A 12,173-nucleotide genomic window follows, 5' to 3' on the forward strand; every position below is an offset into this window, starting at 1 on the left:
TCATCAACAGTTACTGCCTAACTTCGATGGTGAGTAGATGCTTATCGCAATGGAAGCCACACATGCACGATTTTTGTGAATAAACAGTGAATAAACTGCAATACCTCGCCACTAGAACAAACGGGAATTTACAGTGTTGTGCAGTGTTAAGATATTAGAAATTAGAGTGCAAAGGATCAATTGTGGGGTGCAAATTGGTGGTTGAAACTGGCGGTTGAAACTGGCGTGATGCAGTTAGGAATAATGTGCGGTGTTAAACAATTATAACTCACAGTGCAAAGAATTAAGTGCAGCACAACACTGGAGTACTGTATGTGCTTCAAGAGCATTTTCACCACTGCCAAATCTTTAGAAAAGGCGGCCACAGACGTGCTGTAAGTACCCTGGCTGAGGTACAGTCACTTCTAATTCCTCATTCTTTGGTTCCTTTTCATTTATTTCATGCTTTATGTCCATTATTGGTGTGAATAGGGTCTTAAATAGGTTTAGATAGGTAGGAAGTTATTTAGGTGGCTTTCAAAGTTAGGCTGGGTTAGGGTCCTTAAGTACCAGTCCAGGAGCCAGGGGCTCATTTTCCAGACGGGACCACTTTCCAGACATGCCTTTGTCCCTATTACATCGGATAGTAGAGGGATTACAGTATGTATATATATATATATATATATATATATATATATATATATATATATATATATATATATGGTTCCAAGTAACACTCAGATCATTTAAACAAGTTTCCACAGATAATGATGGTAGGTTGAAGTATCAAATCCATTTTCTTAATTTCCACAAAAAATGATAGTTGTATGTAGCATCCATATCAATGTAATCTCAAACAGAGGTACACAAGTATGTGAAGAATTATGAGATGTTGCAGTGCTGGATATGAATTCTGGATGCTGTTGTTTTTCTGGGGGGAAGGTATAGCTTGTTTGGATGATACAATAGTACTCACGGGCCGAATGCTAATCGCACGCAGAAATATGTTGTTGGTTACGGCAATTTACGAACAAACGAAATTTGAAGAAAATTAGAATAACTCTACGGAAGTCAGTCTTTGGTTTTTGCAAAGAACTACAAACAATAGTAGTACTATGATGTATTTATTTTCAATATACTTGAAGGGAATAATATGACTGTAGTAAGGGAATCGAGGTCAATCAGTAAATAAAAAGTTTTGGCATTGGGCAGGCTAAACCAAGTACTCAGATCACAATAAGGAGGTTAGTGGGGATTTCAAATTGATTTCGTTCCTACATGGAATGCAAGGCGGTTATACGAAGTACTCGTGTTTTTTTATTCTTGTGAGACAGCCGGAGCGATGCAAAACGTTTCGTGAGGAAAGAAAGGCAACAGACTGGGTAATTCAATGATTCAGAAAGATCAGGAGCAAGACCAGCAACTAGGTGGTGTGATGAAATAAAACAAATACATCAGGAAATACAGTCTCAGACAAAAAACAAAGAGCAAGCAAAGAAGACAGAGGATTCGTTATTGATACTAGGGTTCTGAAACGAAAAGTAATAGCTCAAGATCGGGATAAGTGGAAACGTTTGGAAGTGGCCTGTGTTATGCAGCGGAATGTTACTGACTGATTACACTGTGTAACAAAGAATTTGTTTATTCATTTTTTTATCATGTTAGACTCAGTTTTCCACACTGATTCCAATGATGTATGTTTTGTTTGTCTATCTCTAAGTTTTTGTCAACAATTGGCAGTTATTTATTTCCATTCTTGTTACCGCACGCCGATGTAATGGCTGACGTATCACTTACCACGTCACACACACACACACACACACACACACACACACCATCTGTGTCCATGCAGATGTAGCTGTTATGACCATTATTGCGTCATGCATCGTGGATCGAGTCAGTTCATTCAATGAGCTAGTGTCACGTTGCTAGTTTGGCTGGTTGACATGTTTTTGAGCTGTTCCTAAAGGTGTTTCTATCAATGAGAATGCCCAGTAGACTTTCTTGCAAGCTGCCAGCCGATACATTTTGTTATGTATGTAGAGAATATATTGGACGAAAGATGATTAAACACAAAACTCACCTTGATACCAAATTTCCTCTTCCATACAAAGCATTTTTTGGCGTGGCAATGGGCAATCAAGATAAGGATTGGGCTCTGCGCCTGAAGCTTGGCTACAAGAAGCAAGAAAAAAGATGTCTTTCGCAGTTCTGAGAGTGTGGCGAGAGCCATTGAATCTCCACGATGATTGTTATTTTTGCGTGATTGATATCAGTGGTGTGAAGAGCATCAAGAACACTGTATATCCAAATTTGCCTTTTTTTTTTTTTTTATCTCTCCAGTGCCTCACAACGATGAGTTGATAATTCCTGTCCCTCCTGCAGACACAGACGTTGCCTCTGACCATGAGGACATCGTCGATGATGGAGGGGAAAGTGATGATGAATCGTATGTTGGAGAATGTTCCAGAGACACTCCACATTTTCCCAATCAGCAAGAACTGAATGACTTGGTCTGAGATTCAGGACTCACCAAGTCCAATACTGAGCTGCTGGCATCACATCTAAGCGAATGGAACTTGTTGGATCCCAGTTGCAAGTTGAGGTATAGGAATCGCCACGGCAAGTTTGCATCCTTCTTCAAATAATTGTGAAGAAAACTCTTTGTGTTATTGTTTTGATGTTCAAAGTTTGTTCCAAGCCATGGGAGTGGATTACAAGGCCTGAGAATGGCGATTCTTCATAAACAGTTCTGTGAAGAGCCCAAAAGCTGTACTTTTGCATAACGGCAATGAACTCCCATCAATTCCAGCTGCACATTCTGTGGAAACGAAAGAAGGATATGAGAATGTGAAGAATTTTGTCTGACAAAAACCAAGTACTCAGATCACAATAAGGAGGTTAGTGGGGATTTCAAATTGATTTCGTTCCTACATGGAATGCAAGGCGGTTATACGAAGTACTCGTGTTTTTTATTCTTGTGAGACAGCCGGAGCGATGCAAAACGTTTCGTGAGGAAAGACTGGCCTCTCAGGGTCTCACACCAGGCTCGTGCAACGTTCTGAGAGCTCCACTGATCTCCAGAGAGAAGGTATTGCTACTGCCGCCACATAGAACTTGGTCTTGTGAAATAATACAAGAAAGCCATTGACAAGGATGGCAACGCGTTTCTGCTTACCCGATCAGTGTTTCCCAAGTTGAGAGTGGCAAAGGTAACGGCTGGCATGTTCACTGGGCCGCAAGTTCGAAGAATGCTTGCAAGTCGTGAACTCCAGGGTAAAATGACCAGTCATGAAGAGCACGCTTGGAATGCTTTCAGAGGAGTTGTGGAAGGTTTTCTTGGCAACCAGAGGAGACCAGATTCCGCACAGCTCGTCGATGACCGGATCGGGCCCTTTCCACCAGCATGGACGCAGAATGTCAATCAGACTGCACTATCTGCATTCCTACCTTGATTTCTTCAAAAGCATTTTTTTTTCAATGTGTCCGACTCTGGGCATAGGTATCACAGCCTGCTATCAAGGCCCAGTAGTCCTCCTACATACCATACACCTCTACATGTCACCACTTCGGCGCAAACACCCACCGTCCATATTGAATACATGCTAGGGCTGTCTCATACAGAACTGGTGTATTGGTGTTAGCGGGAGTATTTTTACGACAAGTCGGCGGGTCTTCTGGTAGATCAGTAAAGTCTGATTTGGCGAAATTCAAATCCTTAAACTGTTCCCTGCCCCAGCGGGGATTTGAACCTGGGTCCGGTAGGACTGCAGGCCACCTCTCTACCGACAGAGCCACCGCCTCCCCCAAACTTGGATGCAGTCAGCGTGGAGCATGGCGAATGATTCCACCAGGACATTCTGCTGATGGAAACCAGACATCAGGACATGTGGAATAAGGCGATGATGGGCGATAACGTTTGGGGATTGTTGCGCTGGTGTCACCACAGCTACAGAAGAAAGTCAAGATCAAAAGTGCATTTCTAGACACTGTGTGCCCTGCATTCCTTGTGATGTTACTGTTTGCCCATTTGCTAGTTATATTCATAATATACAACCGGGAATATATAAATTCTTTGAAATTCTCAACATTCAAGAAATGGTAACAAGTTGCACTTCCTGTCCTTGTACGATACATATGTGTTGCATAATTCCAGTAACTCTAGATATACACAAAAACAAATATCATATTCGGAATCTGCGCACTGATATTGATAAGAAATACCGTAGCACAAAAATCAACATAAACAAAAAATTGGCTTAAGTTTGTTACAGTGTTATATACACACACACACACACACACACACACACACACAAATATATATATATATATATATATATATATATATATATATATATATATATATATATATATATATATATATATATATATACAGAGAGACAAACAGACAGATATTCTAATAATGAGAAGGTGTTTTGCACTGTCTGCCTTATATTACCTACATTATTCCTTTTTACATATTCATACAAAACAGAGATGACGTCTGGCAATAGATAGATAGACAGTAATATGTATTATCTGCATTTTATTTCACATTGAGGTGGTTTGGCCATGTGGAGAGGATGGAGAGCGAGAGACTGACGAAATGAGTGTAAGGTGCAGGGGTGGAAAGGGAGGGGGAGGCCAAGGGTGAGATGAAGGGATGGAGTGGAGAGGTATATGAGAGAGGGAGGTGTGAGCTGGAAGCAGGGCAGTGAAATGGCGAGGGACAGGGTGACATGGAGGCCATTTTTTTGTGGCCACCTCTTACGGGATTAAGGCATCTGGCAGTAGATAGATGGTAGATATTTCACTGGCAATAATGTTGTTGTTACAACCTTAAGGTTACGCTGATACATCGAAAACTACATCAGGACAGGACATGCAGTTAATCAAAGGCAACTGAACAACTCTTGGTTTTATTCCTTCCAGGCACAGCTAAGGTACACTTGCAAGACACTGAATTTTCTCTCCCACGTCAACTCTATCCGTCACTCATTACTACTCATTTACTGGCTGACCAGTTCTCACTTACTGACTCTGTCTGACTACTCTGTTCTTCACTGATTACTCTCACTGACTCATTAACTCTGTCACTGATTCACTGACTATTCACTGACGAAACTCTGAACTCCCTCTTACACAACTCACTTCATCTGTCATTCTTGGTTATCTGACTGGGAGCAATAATGCACTTAAACTGACAATACATAATAGCAATAATTACATGTCTTAATTCCAAAGGTAAGATAGAAAGAAAATTAAATGAGCCCTGCCGAAGTCTCCATAATGTTCTTCCATCTCCAGACATAAAACACCATCCTAATCCTACCAGCGTTACAGTATACTGCTGTTCACGATTTTATTAAATAAATAAATTTTTACACGTGCAAGTACTGTTAAACACACACACACACACACACACACACACACACACACACACACACACACACACACACACACACAGTTCTCTGTCTGAATGCAAACAGGGGCAATGTAAAAAAAAAAAAAAAAAAAAAAAAAAAGTAATTTTCAAGAGAAGCTAAAGATGTTAAATTCTCTCACTGATGCAAGTTTTATCTATGTTTACAAGTGGACTACAGCTGAAACCCTCCCGGTGAGTATAGAGATTGGCCTTATTAAAATTAAAAAGTACGCCACTCTAAATGGTGCTTTATGGTGTGAACTCAAAATAGATCGTCTCACGTGGCCTAAGGATGTATGTAGAATAAATTCAGTTATATGGCTTATGGCTTTGTTACTTCATTCAGATCCGTAACTGTGGAACTCCTAAGTCGAATCGTTCGGTTCGTCTATCTTTAAGTTGTAACAATTGTGTTTCTTACTAAGTGCATATCAGCTTGCTAAGTGTATCAGATATACAGTAGGCACATCCATTTATAATTAAGACCCTAATCGTTAATCGAATGTACTAGTGTCAGTAGTAGACTATATCACCAGTAATTATTGTGGACCATTCCGTCAACTGGGAGTAGTGGTACTAAGCGGGGCCAGCATTCAGTTATTTCATTTAAGTCTCGTTATTGACTCCTTCCCATCCCTGTTTAACCCTAAGGTTGTGATATTTTTTGAAGGACTGTACTTTATATCACCAGCTGGATCTTATTGGCGACACAATGAGTGAAAAACTTATGCAGTGCATGAACTTATTGCTAATAATACCCCATCTAACTAAAACAGTGTGAGAAATAGTGACACTTGCATCAGTCTTCTATGTGTTGTCTTTTGCTCACCATTGGTGGTGGAGTATGTGTGAATATTTGGAAGAATCCGTATATGTTATATGTTATTCCGTCCCTTCCCATCTCATTCCTAATATTATCATCCAGGATGTGGCTGTTCTTAATTCAAAACACATAACTTTCTTTAAGCCTCTGAACCCTGGGATATCTTTTCTAAAATACCATTTTCAATCCCCCGATGTTGTGATAGAGTTTAAGATAGCTCCTTTGAACTGGTGAGTTAGTTGTAATCTTAATAACACCTTCAGTTCGATGGGCTTAAGTTAAATAAATTGTCTGGTGGCATCAAGGGTAAAGTGCAAAAACGTCACTCGGGTTCTAGGGGGTAATCATGAAAGCTCTTGGTACCTCTGTGTTGCGTTATCAGTCCCACAGATTCTTAACTTTCCTTATTAGATTTTTCATTTTTTCTCATGATCATCCTGGTTCCACCCACGTAAAATGTCACGCCAGTTTCTTATATTTCTTGTTTTGCTCATCATTTACTCTTATCATATCTACACCTTGTTCTTCATCTGTCGCTCTTCTTACTCGTCCTTCCTTGCTCCTTCTATCCTACCTTACATTGTGCTCCCTTCTTATCGGATAGTCTCACTAATTCTGGTTTAATTCCTCCCAGATCCTTAAGGCTCCTTTCATTCTCTCTGTGAATAGTCTCATCCCTCTATTCGCTAACGATATCCTCTACCATCATCATCTCCCTCCGCACCTCTCCCCGCATCGTGTCCCTCTCCTCTGCCACTTACCTACCCTCCTTAGAGCTGCCCTTCATCACACTCCACTTCGCCCCTAAATAATTAACTCCCTCTTTTAAACACCTCCGTCTTTTCATCTATATTTCCTATCATTTTGCTTCCCGTATTTCCTGCCTTACCTGCGCCCCCCTCCCCCCACCCCATTGCATATATTTTTATTTCCCCTCATCTAATATATTTTCTGTTTATATCTCTTTTATAATGATCTGTTTTCTGTATGTTTGTTGGTTTGTCCATTTGTTACCGTAACACAGCAAAAACGGTACATTGTAGCAAAATTTGCGTCAGAGCAAAGTAACACTAACATTCACTAACTTGAAGAATAAAACAACTTCCAGTCCAATCGGGCCACCAGTTCCCGAGTTATGACTCATCTCAGGCCTTTTGACATCAAGCGGCTTCGGCGACCTTTAAGCGGATCACTTTCTTTCTGAACAGTGAAGTTACCGTAACACAGCGTTTTTGACATCGAGTGGAAACCTATAAGCCAGTTTATATAAGGTTAATTCTTCTACAGTTGCTCTTTCATTCTCCCTTACCAGTATCATTAGCCATTCTTCAAGATTAATTTTGATCTTATGTTTTTACCTCCACTCTTTCTTTCCTTTATCACTGCCTTTTCCATGTTCCCCTCAACCCTAATCACCCCTCTCCACTTCCCCTGCTGATAATCCAAGCCATTCTCACCGACCCTCATCACTCTTCAAAATACCTTTTCTCATCTCAGACTCTTCCTTGGGAATAGCCTCATATCCCTCTTAATTCTCTGTTGTTCTAGGTAACAGTTGTCCCCACTAGGGTGTAGAACGGGTTCGAGCAAGAAGAACGTGTCCAGTCGTGTACCTGTTGATGAAAGTTATGTTAAGGATAGATGTTATTTCGATTCACCACTTTCTACTGCAGTTTCAATTTTTGCCTTTATAATACTGATTTTCGTTTTACAGTTTGCTTTCCATTAACATCAAGTAAACATGCCGTGACTTGTGACTCATTCCAAAGCTCTAATTTGCGCGCTTTGCGTCTGGCGAGGGAGGTACCCTTCATCACCAGACAAAAATAATCATACCCATAATCGTTCATGAATTCGTAATCAGTGAACCAATTTTAATACTTTCAGTGACACAGTCTGTTTTTTAAAGACTGATGAATCGAATGAACTACTCATAAAAAAATCATAACCAGTTCAGCGCTATGATAATTTTAGTAATATTTTGGCATTTTCTACAAAAAATCCTAATGAATTTTGAGAAAGTGGATTTCGCATGATCTTTTTGTTTCTTGAGATTTTTTTAAAAATACGTAAATCGTATCCCTTGATTTCAGTTTATCTACAAAACTGCATGGTTAAAGGCTGCCCAAACTTACACTCTTACTCACTCATTGACGTGAGGAGCAAGTTCTGACTATGTAATTGTGTTCTAGCTCGTTCAGCTAATCCCTCTTCATACTGCTTTTCCCTTCTTTGAAGAATTACCTTCATCTCGACTTACCTCTCCATCCACCTACCGAAGTTTGCTTTTTCCCTTCAATCCACAACCATTGTGTATGACTGTACGAGTATGGCCGCAGGTGTCTGAGTGAGGTGATCACGAGAACCTTTTGTGTCTGACTGTGACCAAGTTCTTCACCCAGCCTACACTCCCTCCTGCTGTCTCACAGCGCAAGACTTTATTTTACGTCATTTACTGTTGTTAGTCTCATTATTTTCGGACTACTGTATTTCCTTTGGCTTGTAAAAACTATCTCAGCCTTTATGTAATTTTATTCGTGCTTTCTCTCTACACAGCAGAGCATAGGTTACAAAGGACTCATGAAGGACACTTGACTATAGGGTATAGCAAAATGAATTGTAACGGTCAGTTGCTACTGCCAGCTTGGACGTACAGAAGCCCAAGGCCAGGCTCTCGTATGGTAGAAGAGGCCGAGGAGGTCACTTTTGTTATACCAGCACTCACAACGCGAGAACGGTTGTTATGTTTTGCTCAGTGTGTGTGTGTGTGTGTGTGTGTGTGTGTGTGTGTGTGTGTGTGTGTGTGTGTGTGTGTGTGTGTGTGTGTGTGTGTGTGTGTGTGTGTGTGTGTGTGTGTGTGTGTGTGTGTGTGTGTGAAGAAAATAACTTGCAGTATTTATCTGATTTAACCAAACTTAGTGAAATCGTTGAGAGACATTCGAGACTAACCTATTTTCTCTGAGAATAGTAGGTCAAAGGTCTGGTTGTAAGACTGAGTTAGAGTTTGACCTCTGTCAACTTAAACATTTTTTATCCAATCCAGACTAAACTTGGTGAAATGGACTGAGTGTAGGATAAGAATGGAGAAAGTCAGTTTTCAGAATCACTCAAAAATAAAGAACAGAGGGCAAAGTCAAACTTCGATCCCTGTGTCTGTGTGTGAGCAAAGTATCTGAAAGAGTTTTGATCTGATTTAGACCAAACTTGGTGGAAATGTTAAGCATCAGCAAAGAGGCTTTCTTATTCTTATAACAGAACAGCAGGTCAAAAATGAGGATCAAATGGCAGTGTCACCTGAGTTTCTATCCGATTCAGAGAAAACATGTGAAATGGTTTCCAGTAAGGTAAGGATATAGGGATTATATTTTGAATGAGATTGGCCGAAGACCAAGGTCATAGGGAAAGGTCAACTTAAAAAGTTTTCTCTCGATTCTGGCTAAACTAGATGAAACGGTATTAGTTCTGAAAAGAGTGAAGTAATTCGATTTTGAGAGCCACGGCACGCGTCAAACATTCAGCCCCTAGGCTAACTGCTGTGCGTCGGTGTTGGACTCTGCATACTCCTTGTTATAGCTTTGTTGTTACAGTACCACACATTTTACTCAGCTCAGAACTGACCATTATTTTTGTTAATCCAATCCCCATACGCTTGATTTCTTCCAAAGGATACTCTGTTATTGTATTTTATCTACTACCAGACAACCTTCCTACAGTTTGGGAAGGCACTCTGGGATTTAACCCATTAACTCCCAGGGTTCCTGTGAGAATGGTTTTGCTGGAAGGGTACTAAGAGTACTGCCTTCCGCCTATCGGTTTGTAGTCTCGAAGCTCATAGGTCTCTACCCCGGGGTTCCTTCCTTTGTTAACTTTTGAAAATACCCAGTTCCGTCCTGTATTGAAGACGCTGGGCGCAAATGGGTTAAGGAGCTTAGGAAGGCTGTACTTCTGTCTATCTATTGCCACCCGCCTTAATCCCGTACGGGGTGGCCCAAATAAATCGCCTCCATGGCGCCCTATACTCAGCTATTTCACTGCCCTGCCCCCAGCTCACACTCCCTTCTCTCATATACCTCTCCACTCCATCCCTCCATCTCATTTTCGGCCTCCTCCCCCCCTCCCCTCCACCTCAATCAAGTACACTCTCCTCGTTAGCCTCTCGCTCTCCATCCTCTGCACATGGCCAAACAGCTTCAATGTATTTCTCCCAACTCTGTCTATCACATCCAAAGCCACAACACAACGCTCCTTCACGTCCTCATTTGTCAGTCTCTCTCCATGTAACTCCACATGCTCCTCTCAATAACTCATTTCCACTGCTCTCACTCTTGACTTGTGTCCTTCCATCAAGGTCCAAAACTTCACTTCCATGCGTTAGAGTTGGTGTCACAATACTATCATGCAGCGACTTTTCTACGTTTATACTCACTTCCCTATTTCTTCTCACTGCTTTCAAAGAACCAGCAACCTTTCTTTCTTCCTTGTTGTACCCTTTGGAAGAAAGGTTGCTGGTTCTTTGAGAGCAGTGATAAGAAAATAGGTAAGTGAACACGGAAGTAAAAACGTCGCTGCATGTATAAAAAAAAAAAAAAAAGAAAGAAAGAAAAAAAAAGGTCTTTAGAAGCTGAAGAGAATCATCTGAAGATGGCAAGAAGAAATAAGAACACGACGTCGTTATCCTGAAAGGGTTAAGGATAAGAGACTGACCGACGCCCTTGGTGCCATTACATGAGTGAGACTCCTCCGGAGAGAGAGAGACAGACAGACAGACAGACAGACAGACAGACAGACAAATAGACAGAGACAGAGACAGAGACAGACAGACAGACAGAGAGACAGACAGACAGACAGATTCATTTTTCTGGCAGTTAAAAAATACTCATTATTTAGGCTGGGACCGCAAAATGTGTGTTCAACCTATGTGCCACTGTCAGGAACTTTCCCACGACTCGCCAGGTCTTCATGTCTTGGTGTGTCGCCGCATGTCGTCATGAGTAACGAGGCGTGACTAACTGACTATGTCTTGGCGTGGCGTGGAGTATAAGTGACCGTTATTTTTGAACTGAGGGATGATTGTAGAGTGTCGTCAGGATAACGTGACGCTTCCGTAGGGTGTCGTGGGATGTTGTGGCAATGTCTTCGTGTGTCTTAGCACTAACGTGACTGTGTCGTGAAATGGCCGTTTGGGCCTATCGTTTAAGGTATGATCGTGGCATTTCACCAAGATCATACATCGAGGGTAAGATCGTGATGATCGGGGCCGTTCTCCAAGATGAACTTGGATATGAGACACGGGCTTTTGTGTATTTGTTTAGTTCCTGATAATTACTTCCTTGACACCGTTCCTTCCACCGTCCCCTCCTTCCTTTTGACTTGCTGGCGCCATCCTTCCTGTATGATCATTCTCTCAGGCCTAATCAACACCCCAACACACCTTCATTACCAGTTTATGTATCCACAGGCCATCTTTACATTCTCAGGTTCCCCGTCAGTTTATTTAAAATCTATGGGCCACTGTTACATTCTTTGACTCCCTAGCACATTTTCCTTACCAAAGTGTTTGGCCACCTTTATATTCTCAAGCTTCCCAGCACATATTCTTCACCAGTTTATTTACCCATGGGTCACCTTTATATGTGCAGGATCCCCTTGCACATCTTCTTTACCATTACATTTATCCATCGAGTAACGTTGTAGTTTCAGGCTCCCCAGCACATTCTCCTTACCTGCTTATTTGGTCACCTTTGTGTTTCCAAACTCCTCAGCTCATCCTCCTTAATAGTTCATGTATCCATCCTCCACCTTTATATTCTCAGGCTCCCCAGTTCATCTCCCATAATAGTTCATTTGACCACTGACCACTTTTATGTTCTCAGGCTCACCGGCACATCTTACCACCCACCTTTATATTCTCAAGCTCCGCCGCACGTATTCCCTGCAAGTTTATTT

The sequence above is a fragment of the Coenobita brevimanus genome, chromosome 6 (assembly GCF_032717465.1).
Source record: "Coenobita brevimanus isolate Jiangsu-jjx chromosome 6, ASM3271746v2, whole genome shotgun sequence".
In the NCBI taxonomy this organism is placed as follows: domain Eukaryota; kingdom Metazoa; phylum Arthropoda; class Malacostraca; order Decapoda; family Coenobitidae; genus Coenobita; species Coenobita brevimanus.